We start from the raw sequence: 12914 nt of genomic DNA, 5'->3' as shown, positions 1-12914 counted from the left end.
GATGTGTACCTCAATGAGGTACTAGCATATAGAAATCTGCAGCAGGGCTAAAAGGTAATTTTGTTGAATTGAGGGGTTAAGTTGTAAAAATTCCAACCTAATCACCTTACTCCTAGTTAATAACACCTGTCTAACCACCAGGACTCTTCTCTCTCTCTCCTTCTTTCATCTCTTTTCTTCTTCCTCTCTCTCTAGGCTAAGGAAGGGTTGAGGAAGTTGATGTTGGCAGCTTGGGGAGTTGCGGGCTGAGGAGTAAAGCCTGATCCAAACAGAGAATTCCTGCTGTTGGAGTTGCTGAACAACCTGGTACAGCATCTTTAGTATTTATTTCTAGATAGGTTAATTACTTTGGAGAGGATGTTTATATGGACTTCTTGCAGCTGGCAGCTTGATAGATTGGGCTTGTTGATGCTGCAGAGCAGGGATTCTAGCTGAGAGAGCTTGGAATTTGGGGCTAACCTGATTCTCGCAGGGTGCCAAGTGCAGACCCAGCTTGGTACAGCTTGGGAGCTTGATGTGCATGGAATTCAAAATTCCATGCTGATTGCGGCTGCTACGTTGATGCCTTGATTAAGGAAGTTTGGAAATTGAAGTGAGTAATTGCTCCTGTGCTATGCTTAATAGAATAGCATAGCAGCAATACTTCTAAGTGAGTTAAATTAGTATTTGTCTATATGTGTGCAGGGAACTAAGTAAAGCTGAGAAAGGAAAAGGCTTGTGGACTGAGTTGTGGCTGTTGGAGCTACAGCTGAGAAGTTGCAGTCCAGATTAGAGGAAGAGATTGGTAAAGTCTCAAGCTTGGGGCTGAGTAGAGCTGCCAAGTTAAAGCTTCAGCTGAGGGAAACTCAAAATCTTAGGTAAAAGGAGTAGTTACTGCTGGAATAACATATAATATGTATAAATACATGTGTGAAAATCAATGGAGATGAAATTGGAGGTATGTTAACCCTAATTTCCGAATTGTAGTGCTGAAAATTGGAAAATTCTGGACACCCAGATGGAGGAGGGAGCATAGTGAAGCTTCCAATTAAGCAGATTGTGAAGAGCAGATTGTGAAGAGAAGCTAGTAAAGCAAGATTATTTCTTGTGACAGCTGAAAGTAACTAGGAGGAACTCCAAATTACGGTAAACTTGATGGAAGAATTACTTACTTGCCTTGGAAAGTAGTTAATGTGAAGTTCTTTGTAGTATAAGCTGATGGAAGTGTAAACTAGCCCATTGTATGTAATAGGTATGAATGTAGTGATATATATACATAAGCTGAAATTAGAATGCATTATTAAGTATCAAAATTGATGTTGCCACCTGAAGCTGACAACTCGGTGCTTGCGGGTTGTAGGGCTGCTACCTCATGAAGTTGAATTGAAGAAGGGCTCAGTGAAGTTCTAAAATCAGGTATGGACAAGCCATTTTCTGATTCGAAGAGTGTACTCCATCTCAATGAAATAATAAATATTAAGATGACCTATCTTAAATCTGAATTTAAAGGATGTTTATTAGTTAGAGGAGTTATAAAATATGGAATTGATTCTTGTGTGCTGAAATGATTGCAATGGAGCAGATTTCAGCATTACTTCAGCATGGAAATTGAGTACTCTTGCAAATGAAATAGAGTAATTAAGCAACTAATTGAGATAAGTATGAGTCAGCATGAACTAAAGGAAACTCGAATTGGCATTGAGGAGTTCTTAGTTGAATCCTCTAAAACTGGTTGATGCTATATGTAGTAGGTATATATGTATGTATATATGGATATCTACATGCATAATGTTAAAAGGAGAGACCAAGTTAAGTTAACTTCAAGAATGGTTTAGAATGAAAGTTAAACATGCTCGGAAGTCTAAATTGACATTCCGACAGGTCTGCGGCGCACGAATTACGGTAGAAGCCGTTTTAGCTCTATTTGCACGGAGTCGCGAGAGCTCGTTGTTGAGACAGTGCGAGACGGTGATTCCAGTTTGTTGGCATCCCTACAGGTGGGTGGTGCTATCCGAAATCTTTGAATCCCCCTTTATGTCTATGATATTTCATTGAGCATATTTATATATGAATTACTCATATTCATGCATTATAGGGTACTGGCATTATGCAAGTGATAATTGAATATTTGAATTTTTATCAAAAGAAGAACCTATGAATATTAATATGTGGACATAGAACCCTATAAATGCATTGACTATAACAATAGTGAATTGGGTGACATCATGACTAGATATTTGGTTAGCATCGAGAATGAAATTGTAAAACTAGCATAAAGGGCTAGTTAGAGTAAAGTGTAGCATTGTCTTTCATTGGATCTTCTAAAGGAAGATCAGATCATACTCACCTCAGTTTTATGTTCAAGGAAAGTCGCTCCTCCTTGAACGATGAGCTCCGGAGTAGTCATCTTAACTGGATCAGGAGCTAGCGTCTCCCCGAGTTGACAGTCCCGTCGGGATGTAACTTGCGTCTCTCCGATATTTGGGATATCGTCGGTGAGTTATTGTTAACCAAAAGGGTTAACCAGTTTTATTGGGTAACATCATTAAAAGTATGCATGCATATTTATCAGTTATTATATATTGTTTCTTTTAGCTTTGTACAGGCACTGTAGTAGTTACATGTTATTGTTGGTTACTATGTATTTACTTTTCTTGCCTACATATGCCTGAAAAGACCTAGTGGGTGAGTCGGCGAGGTCGGCGGCCGAACCCACTGGGAACTTTTAGTAATTTTCATACTACTAACCATACAGATTCCAGTGCGAGCGGTGTGGCCGAGAATCGTGGCAAGAGCCCAGCAGCCTAGCTAGCAGACACCCGAGTTTAGTGGTATACCATTTTGGGTTTCATGTTGTACATAATATTGAATAGAGAGAAATGTAAATGAAAGTGTAAATGATGTAAATAACTAAATGCCTCAGTTATCCAGTTTATAGTTCAGTTTTAGAGTTTTAAAATTACAGTGAATTTCATGTATAGTTAGCTTCTTATCACTTGTGATTGTTGCTTGCCTTCGTGAAAGCCGTGTATACTGAAATGTTATCCTGAGAGTTGTTCATTTCTTTATACAGATACTCGTTGTGGTTGAGCCTTGGGCGGACAGAGGAGGTGCTGTCCGTTCGGCGTCTGTGTACAGGCCCGGATCGACCAAATTGGCGATATCGGGACGTGACACTATTGGTGGCCTGGAATGAAGGGTGATGTTGGACGCTTCGTGGCGAAATGTTTAGTATGCCAACGAGTGAAAGCAGAGCGTCAATTTCCAGCAGGTCAGCCTACCGATCCCTGTTTGGAAATAGGTAGATATATCGATGAATTTCGTGGTCAGCTTGCCTCGTTCATCAGGCGGCCACGATGCAATTTGGGTAATTGTGGATCGATTAACGAAGTCGGCCCACTTTTTGCCGATCCACACCACATGGACAGGTGACAAATTGGCTTAGATATACCTCGATGAGGTAGTGAGACTGCACGGGGTGCCGAAGTCAATTGTGTCGAATCGCGACCCCCGGTTCACTTCACATTTCTGGAAAAGCCTGCAGGAAACCCTTAGCACACAGCTCAATTTTAGTACAGCATTCCATCCTCAGACAGATGGGCAAACAGAGAGGACCATTCAAAGTCTGGAGGATATGTTGCGAGTGTATGTCATAAACTATAAAAGGAGTTGGTGTGATCATCTGCCGATGGCCAAGTTCGCCTATAATAACAGTTATCATGCTAGTGTGGAGATGGCACCATTCGAGGCTCTTTATGGGCGGAAGTGTCGATCTCCTATACACTGGAGCGATGTGGGCGAGCGGGCTAAATTTGGCCCCGATGTGTTGCGGGAAGTAGAGGAGAAAGTCCGTCTTGCTCGCAAGAGATTGCTCACGGCGCAATCAAGGCAGAAAAGCTATGTGGACAAGCGCCGTCGAGACTTGGAGTTTGCAGTAGGCGACCACGTATTCTTGAAGGTCTCACCCATGAGGGGTGTAAAGCGGTTTGGAGTTTAGGGGAAGCTAAGTCCCCGATACATCAAACCTTATGAGATATTGGAACAAATTGGGACCATAGCTTATCTGCTTGCATTAACGCCGAAGCTCGCAGATGTGCATAACGTGTTCCACATCTCCCATCTTAGCAAATACATTCATGATCCCGAGCATGCTCTACTGTATGAGCCACCGGAGCTCCAAGAGGACTTGAGCTATGAAGAATTTCCGGTGTTGGTTATTGCTCGAGAAGTGCAAAAACTGAGAAATCGCGAGATTCCCTACGTGAAAATTCGGTGGAGCAATCATGATGATCGCGAGGCCACCTGGGAACTCGAGGATCTGATGAGAAAGCATCATCCTCACTTGTTTGAGGAATAAGGTATGGAAACTGAGTTTAATTTAAGTTGAATCAGTTTCGAGGACGAAACTCTTTTTTAAGGAGAGGAGGATGTAATGTAGTGAATTCTCGAAATCTGAGAGTTGAACTTCATGGAGGATCAACTAATTGTCGAGTAGGTAGGCTTTGGAGAAGCTAAAGATGTCTAGAACCCAAAAAGTGCATTGAAAGTGAGTCCACGAGAGCAAATAGTGCAAAATCTGCACTTAGCAGATTCTGTCCCTAGGGGGAGGGACCGGTTCCCGTAAGCAGGAATTCGAGCAAACCAAGGTCTCCGCAGAGTTTGCTCTCGAGGATCGGTCCCTGGCAAAGAAGGACCGGTCCCCGTAGCTGGGGCTGCAGCGGACGCGCAATGCAACCGGTCCCCCGACCGAGGGACCGGTTCCCGTGAGCGCAACCCTGGCTGAAGGCTCTCGGGGACCGGTCCCTCATTGGGAGGACCGGTCCTTCCGCACGAAAATTGCCCAGGCAAAGCTGTTTGAGAGAAGCAAAGTTGAGGGGCTTAGCTGCATTTGTTATAATAGATGGAGGGTATTAGAGAGGAAAGCCCTCTCTCTTTCTCTCATCTACTCCCAAACACTCTCCTCTCTCTCTCTCTCTCTCTCTCTCTCTCTCTCTCTCTTTCTCTCTCTTTCTAAGCTCTTTCTCTCTCTCCCTCTCTTGAAGCAAAGTAGAAGGAGAAGAATGAGAGGAAGAAAAAGAAGGAAAGAAAGGTGAAGAAGAAGAAAGAGATCAAGGAGAAGGCCTTGGACACCTCCATCTCCCTCTCCTCTTCCCTTTGGAGCTAGCACTAGAGGTAAGCTCTAAACCCTAATATGGTAGAACCTAGGGTTTTGGGTTTTGAGCTTTGGGAATGAGGTCAAATGGACCTCTAGCACCATTAATGGTGGAATAGAGCTAGAAGCTAGGGTTCTATAGTGCTAATTGCAAGATATGAACCCTAGGGCACCCAAATGGGGGTTTTTGATAAATGATGAGATTGATCTCTTTTGATAGCATCTAAACCTAATTGGTGGGTGTTTAAACGCGTTGGCGAAGTCGGAATTATGATTCATCGATCGGATAAAGAGATAAGGATGAAACAACATTGAATAAGCTTCGTTTCTACCTAGGTGGTGGAGACCTCGTCGTAAAGTGTGCCGAATAGCGTTTCCGAACCGTCCACGTCATCAAAAGGTGGGTGGTGTCATCCCGAACCAACCGGGCTCCTTTCTATGTCTTAGCATTTATGAATTGCATCTCTTTCATATGCATTATAGGATTGCATCGTATTTCCATTCCTTATGCTTGCTATTGACATCGATGTATGAGTAGAAATGCATGATTTCGGCTAGATAAGGATTGGGTCTTGACATTTGGATCCTATAGTGCTGAGGAAGAAAAATGAACTCGATGAATGTAAAGACATGATGAATAGTATATGACTTAGTGTAAATAACACTAGAGGCATGTGAACTTAGGGATACGTGGATTTTCTAGAAAATGACTTATTGCATAAACACATGATGAGGCCAAACATAGTATTTGGACATTGGGATAGGTGGATTCCCAAGTCACTTGTAACCTTAGAGTTGTAGGGTATCCTCGAGTTGAGAGGATTGATCATACTCACAGTCTGTTTATACTTGTGGTGGTCGCTCTACCCGAGTCTTCGTGCACTCCGGAGTTTGGTGCGAGAGGAACGAGTTGATGTCCTACAGACAGCCCCGGGTTTGAGAGCGAGGTGCGTCTCCTTACCATACGATGTTTGAGGTGAGTCATGGGCGAACCCAAGTGGATCGCCAAGGATTAATGGAACAAGCGTATAGCATCGTTAATTGAACATTGCTTATTGGACATTATGGTTGGACATGGTAAGTTGACATTTCACTATATGATACATGCATGCATGATACATGATTTTGGGCATAGTAGCATAGTTTTCCTACTATCGCATTTACAGCTTTGATTTCTATTTATCTATCTATCTACCTGCTTTTGCCCACTCGGACATAGTGGGGAGATCGGCGAAGTCGGCGGCCGAACCCACTGGAAACTATGGAAGATAGTTCTGACCCTACTTTTTTGCAGGGCCTAGTACCAGTTCGCCGGGCGAGGATCACGGCAAGTGCATCGCGCCCGAGCAGTAGCATGTAGTAGCTTTTCTTTTGCATTAGCACACCTATGTATTTGAGAGAGATTCATGTAGGAGAGGATTGGAGAGTGTATTTTGATGACATATTATCATTTTGGGAAAAAAAATATAATTGTATAAAGAATACAATTGTGATATAATAGCTAGTAGTTCTGTCTTTATTTCACTTGTGTATCTTGTGGATTACTTGCTCTTCGTTGTTGGCACTATTTGTTCCCCGTTGATCGTGTATGTATGAATTTAATTTTCCTGGGTAAATTCTTGTACATGATCAGGTTGTGAGCCTTGGGCGGGTAGGGGAGTTGCTGCCCGTTCGGCGTCCGTTCACCGCGCCCCAACCGTGCCAAATTGGTAGGGGTTTCAGGGCGGGGGTGTGACATATTCGTTCGCATTTCACGAACACCAGCGGTCTGATCCACCGTGGCCAGGTGTTCTTTTCTGAAAAAGTGGTTGGATGTGCCGGTCCGTGAGCCCAGCGGTCAGAACTGGGTAATATGCAGCCCGTAAGCCCAGCGGTCAGAACTGGGTCATATACAAATAGAGTGGTAGTGGCATAAGCTTGAGGCCTGCAGCCCATCATGCCAGGTTTCTGATTGGGTATTTTTTAGACTGATCGTCCGGTTGATGCATACTTGCATTTTGTTCTGTTTTACAGTAGCGGCTAGTTATACCCCTATGTACTGCTGTTTACCCACGCATCATTGCTACTGTATTTATGATATTCATGTATGCATTCTGTTCTATTTTACAGTAGCGGTAGTTACAGGTTCTATTACTATTACCTTTCCTTTCGGCATATTAGCTATTGTATTTGTGATATCTATCTATTGAAAGTTTTGAGGAGCCCAAAGATCTATCTAGATTGTATCTAACACCTAGAGGGGGTGAATAGGTGTGTAATAGCCAAAAATCACAAATCTCAATGCGATAAAAATAAATGTGGAAAATAAAAATCAAACCGAGATTTACGTGGGAAAACTCCAACTTGGAGAAAAACCCACGGGATCAACACGCAAAAAAATAATTCACTAAGAGAAAAGATTACAAGGTGATTACCGACTCCACGGACTCGACCTTTCTTAACCTCCTATGATTCTCGCGCAATCCTCCGAGTTGTCCATGCCCTTACGTTCAAATCCATGAACGCCACGTTCCGAATCCACGAAATGCCTCCACTCCGAATCCACGAAGCTCACGATCTGAATCCACGAACCGTCGTCAATCACGCCAAATCCACGACGCCATCATGAAGAACATCATGTGTATGGTGATCCTTCGCTTAGAGTATCGATGAAATCAGGAAATAGATCTCCAAGCGAAACGAAGATCAAATCGACATATTGATATCAAATTACAATTTCTCGATTTGATCTAAAAGAGGCTAATATGTAGAAAATAGGTTTCAGATAAAATCCGAGCCTCTAGGGTTTCTTAAACATGTATTTTCATGATGCTTAATCTGTTATAGAACCCCAATAGCTTATTTATAGACTTTAGAATCAACCGGAGTCGGATTAAAAAGTTTTCACGATTTTACACTGTATACCGGTACACTTTAAGCTGTCACCGGTTACACGATGACGACACAAAAAAACTGACGAAACAGTGAAACCGTTTACATATTGATGGCTGTACCGGTACACATTTTGTACCGGTACACTTCTGATGTTGTACCGATACACTTTGCAAATTTTCACCATTTCGGGTTTTGCAAAATTCCGATGCACTTTCTAATTCAATAAACATTGATATTATGATTCTAATGCCTACAACTAAGTATGAATCACCATAACATGAATTAACACTTTACCTGGACATCGTGATTCACATCGTGAGTCATTTTTCAATTTCTTCGAAATCTTGAATTCTTCGATCTTCGACGATACGCACCGATTCTTCAAGACTCCGACTTACTTCACGAAACTTGCCAACACACAAGACTTAACAATCTCCCCCTTTGGCAATTTCGTGACAAAACACACAAAAACTCAAAAATTACATCTTAAAGAAAAAATGAAGTTCAATGTCATCACCAAAACATCGAATCCCTCACATGTAGTCCATATACAATTCGAAACTCAAAAGTACATCAAAAAACTCCTAAAATAGACTCTATGACTTAGACGCAACTAGGAGTCTTGAAGTCTTGATTTCCTGCAAAACAGAGAGTATCCAAGATAATGTATAACATTAGATTCTTATACCTTTTTCCCCTTTTGTTCTCAATCACCTCTCCCCCTTTGTTTTTGAAATTCAACCTCTTCATCCTCTGCTTTGATCAATACATGTTCTTCTTCTTATGATCTTCCCCTTTTTGTCAAAAAATTGCCAAAAATAAAGCATAGAGAGAAAGAACACACTAAGAAGCAAAAAGAGTAGTCAAGTCATAGTTACAAGCCTAAAGCAAAAGTAAAAACATGCAAAAGAAAGATAAGCAAGCAAAGCTAAACTAAAACATCATTCTAAAAAGCAACGTAGAAAAACAGAGCTCGAGGAAGAAGTCACTCAGTGTCCTCGTCATCATCATCATCATCTCCTACACCAGCTCCAGATCCCCCAGCCTCAGGAGCATCACCGGACGATAGAATGAGTGGATGTCGCGATGTCGATCTGGTATAAGTGGAGTAGATAGGCTGAGTAGGAAAAATATCATCATGCCTATATCCCAGTTTCCCCATCATTCTCTTCATTTCCATCTCCACCTTTCTAGCAAGATCTGCCACTTTCTTCTTCAAAGAGCGCACCCCATGGTGAAGTGATTCTACAGTAATCACTCCCCCTGAGCTTGAAGATCCCTCACGCTCTGCTCGAAGTGGAGGTACTGAACTAGAAGCTCCTTTGGATGATCCCTTAGTTTACTAAAAAGTCTTCAGTGTGCTTCTTGACTTGGCCCAGGTTACAGCATCAATCGGTCCAAGTCCAATGTCATACTTCTCACACGACATGTCAACTCCGTGTTCTTGAAGAATCCTCGTGATCAACAACGGAAACAGAAGTAGATCATGTCAAACTTGAGACTGTATAACATGAGCCATTCTTTGCCACATCAGAAAAGGAATATTGATATTTAACCCGTCCGCTTCCTCAGGATGTCCAAGAAGATATAGAAGCACCAGACGATCCCAACGAATCCTTTTTGTTCCAATTGTAGGTTGAACATTGTAGCTCATCACCAAGGAGAGTAGATGATACTCGGGTAGCAAATCCTTGGATTCCACATATGAATGATTCGTTCTCACGCCTTCCTTGCATATAGCTTGAATAACAGTCTCCCAGTTGGTCGAAGACTGATAAAGCCCTGTCGTATAGTGAAGGCCAGCAGTATCAACATGCATCCCTAAGTGCTCTCCAATCGTGTAAGGAGTAACTTGAATCTTCTGCTTACGCACATATGTCTCAAACACATAAGTCCCAGTCTCCTCATCCTCTGCAAGCACCATCCCGTTCATGTAGAACTCCCGAATGAGTTCCACACAGAATGGGCACGAGCTGGAACCCGTCCAACGGGCTCAATAGGGACCCTCTGCAGCAATCGACCAAAATCTGGAACCTCCTTGATCAGCTCAATAAAGTTGACATAGCGCTCAGCTAGAACTGATCGGCTTGAATATATCCTCCGTCGCTCTGATGAAGCCTCTGCAGCACGTTTGGAGCGACTCTCACGCGCACGAGAATCACCTCCTCGTGAGGATTCTCCTGCTACGCCTTTTCCTTTAGCAGCCCTAGTAACAGCTTCTTCAGTGGCTTCAAGTGAGCTTGCTTGATAATCCGGATCGAATCCTGATGACTCGTCGGCAGTACGAGTTCTCTTTGATGTCCCGCGACGTCCTCGACCACCACCACGGCCACGACCGGCGGCCAGAAGCACCAAAAGCAGAATCACAAGCGAGAACGCCATTTTCCTACATTAAAATGAGCCATTCATGAAAAAAATTTTGAAAAAATCTGTAAAAATAGCGAAAAAATATCTAATATTCTTAGAATGCATACTAACGCTATTTCAAACTCATTCATGCAAAAAATTTCACCAAAAATTGACATTCCAACAACAATCCCGAAATTTCATGTATAATGATATAAAGATCATAGATCAGCAAAAAATAACACATTATGACATGATCCAAACGTTCTAGAAGCAAGAATACATGCATACAAACTGAAACGAAGCAAAAAATTCCATCAAAAATGAATCAAAACAGAGATCTAGCTTCAACTCGAAATATTCTCGAAAAATAGGCAAGAACACGATGAAACAATTAAATCTAAGCTAAATACTCACTAATTTTTGGAAAAACCGAGTAGATCTAGAAGAGGATGTCTCCTGGGGATTTTAGAGAAAGAGAGAGAACGAAATTTGATTTAGATTTGGAGAAGAAAAAAAAGCCCTGTAACCGATTTTATTTCCGTGGCTACAGTAATTTGTACCGGTACACGGGATTTTGTACCGGTACACTTATCCAAATTTCAAAAATTTGAATTTAAAAATTCTTTAAACTTAAATTAATTTCATACAAATTAAGGACTTTACTCCAAAAATTATTATAATGAAGGTAAAATATTATAAGATTTCAAAATATATCGAAACATCACAATTTTGTTATCAAAAATGACCTTGAGTTTCAAAATCATCAAAATGTAACGGTTCACGAAAAATAATTTTTAGAAATTCGGCAAAATTGACACCAATTTGTCGCAATCTGTTCAAAATAGAGATTTAACTAATATGATATCGGGGGTGGCTCTTTGAGCTTCTTTTTCAAACTAACACCTTATAACTCCGAAAAGTCTAAAATATTCAATTTTTTTTTTCAACCCTTTCGGTTATTCAATTCAATCTTCATGTGGTAGCTTCACACACTTGCCGGACGACCGGGGTGGTAGCTCTTTCCTACATGTGGTGGTAGTTTTCACACTCCTTTTGGATGTAACTCTTTTCACATCTTTTAAACATAGGAGTTTCTTCTTTTTTAAAAAAAATAATTTCAAACTCCCCCTAAATTAGACAATCTCACAATTGAAAATATTTTGACAAATTTTAGTCTATTAGCGAATATCCATCTATCATATCCAACACACACAACCGAGATAGATTAATCATCAAGAGATCAAATTTGATTTCAAAATTTTGTTGAATATATGTATTAAGAAATCATATATTAAATTATCGTCAAAATAATAAAAAGTGAAGTAAAACCTGATAATTAATATGAATTTAATTCAAGATGAATTCTGGTTAAAAAATACTTTGAAACAAATTCTAATCTCCCCAAAATAAAGATTTTCAATCGTCTCCTTTCTCAAAAAAAAAATTTTAAATTCTCAAACATCCTTCCTCAAATCATTTTTTTTTAAAATTTTGCACACGAAAATCATCATGTAATGCAATGAATAAAAATATGCAACAAGCACCAATCAAAGCATTACATTTCCCAATCCAAACTTGTCGAATTTTCCGTTATCTTGTCTTGTCAACGTTAAGCACAATTTGCTTTAATTTTTTATCAACTATTGGTCGTTTCATCGCTTGAGGCTTCAGTTGGAATTGTTGATGAAACTTTGAATTCCGGTTTGCTTGTGGGAATGATCGAACTTGACGTTGCGGCTTAGAAGTCCGATTTCCTTGAGGTGTTTGACTTAAATGATTTTGCTTTTGATTCCGTGGGGGAAGTCAAGTTGTAGATGATGTCGATTGAGCTTTAGGAGTTGCCGAATGATTCTTCTTATCTTTCACCGGGCAATTCCTTTTGATGTGACCTTCAATGCCACATTTATGACACACCTTCTCTTTCGAAGTTGTTAAGACTTTAGATGTCGACTTTAAATCCTTCTCAACACACGTTCTCTCATATCCGAGGCCCAACTTGTTCGTTTGACCTAATCCGAGCATATGATCTAATTTCTTTGAGCCGGAAGAAAATTTTTGTATGTCGGACTGAAGTTGACGAACTTGATTGGTCAAGAATTGATTGGATTTGTGCGATTCCTCGAATTGTTGCTCCAAAAATCCAACCTTGTCTTTATACGATTTGATCATTGATTCCACTTCATCAAGTTTCTCTTGGAGGATTAAGTTATTCTTAGAAATCGATTCCTTTTCCTCCTCAAGAGCTTTATTCGTAATCTTCAAATTTTTGTTTTCTTCCTCAATGTCCAATAGACGACGCCTCAACTTCTTATTGAGCTTGGTCATCTTTTTCGAATCAATAAGAAGTTGGTTGTATGCTTCCGCTATATCCTCGTCGTTCGACTCCTCCTCGTTTTCGCCATTGTCGCTCGAAGACCCATGCGAAGAGAGAGAAACATTGGAATTAGAAACAACTGAAGATAAACAAACAACGTTAGACGAAAGCAAAGAATTATTAGCAAGTAAAGCAATATGATCATCCTTTTCTTCGTCACTTGAAGATGATTCACTCGAAGTAGAA

At 40.8% G+C, this 12914-nt stretch overlaps 1 long non-coding RNA gene across 5 annotated transcripts; it reads left to right on the top strand.

Moving 5' to 3' along the window:
- On the top strand, window positions 154-2916 carry LOC109707323. 5 transcript variants are annotated; one of them, XR_002215466.1, is made up of 8 exons: window positions 154-306; window positions 381-592; window positions 685-857; window positions 967-1125; window positions 1340-1395; window positions 1861-1976; window positions 2345-2474; window positions 2735-2916. It is a non-coding gene; the product is annotated as an uncharacterized LOC109707323 (long non-coding RNA). The 5 variants fall into 5 exon arrangements; XR_002215468.1 differs by lacking the exon at window positions 2345-2474; XR_002215467.1 differs by lacking the exon at window positions 2735-2916 and having other exon boundaries at window positions 418-592; window positions 2345-2592.

Source organism: Ananas comosus, linkage group 3 (assembly GCF_001540865.1).
Source record: "Ananas comosus cultivar F153 linkage group 3, ASM154086v1, whole genome shotgun sequence".
NCBI lineage: Eukaryota > Viridiplantae > Streptophyta > Magnoliopsida > Poales > Bromeliaceae > Ananas > Ananas comosus.
The sequence above is the reverse complement of the archived record's forward strand: the minus strand, read 5'-3'. Positions and strand labels throughout refer to the sequence as shown.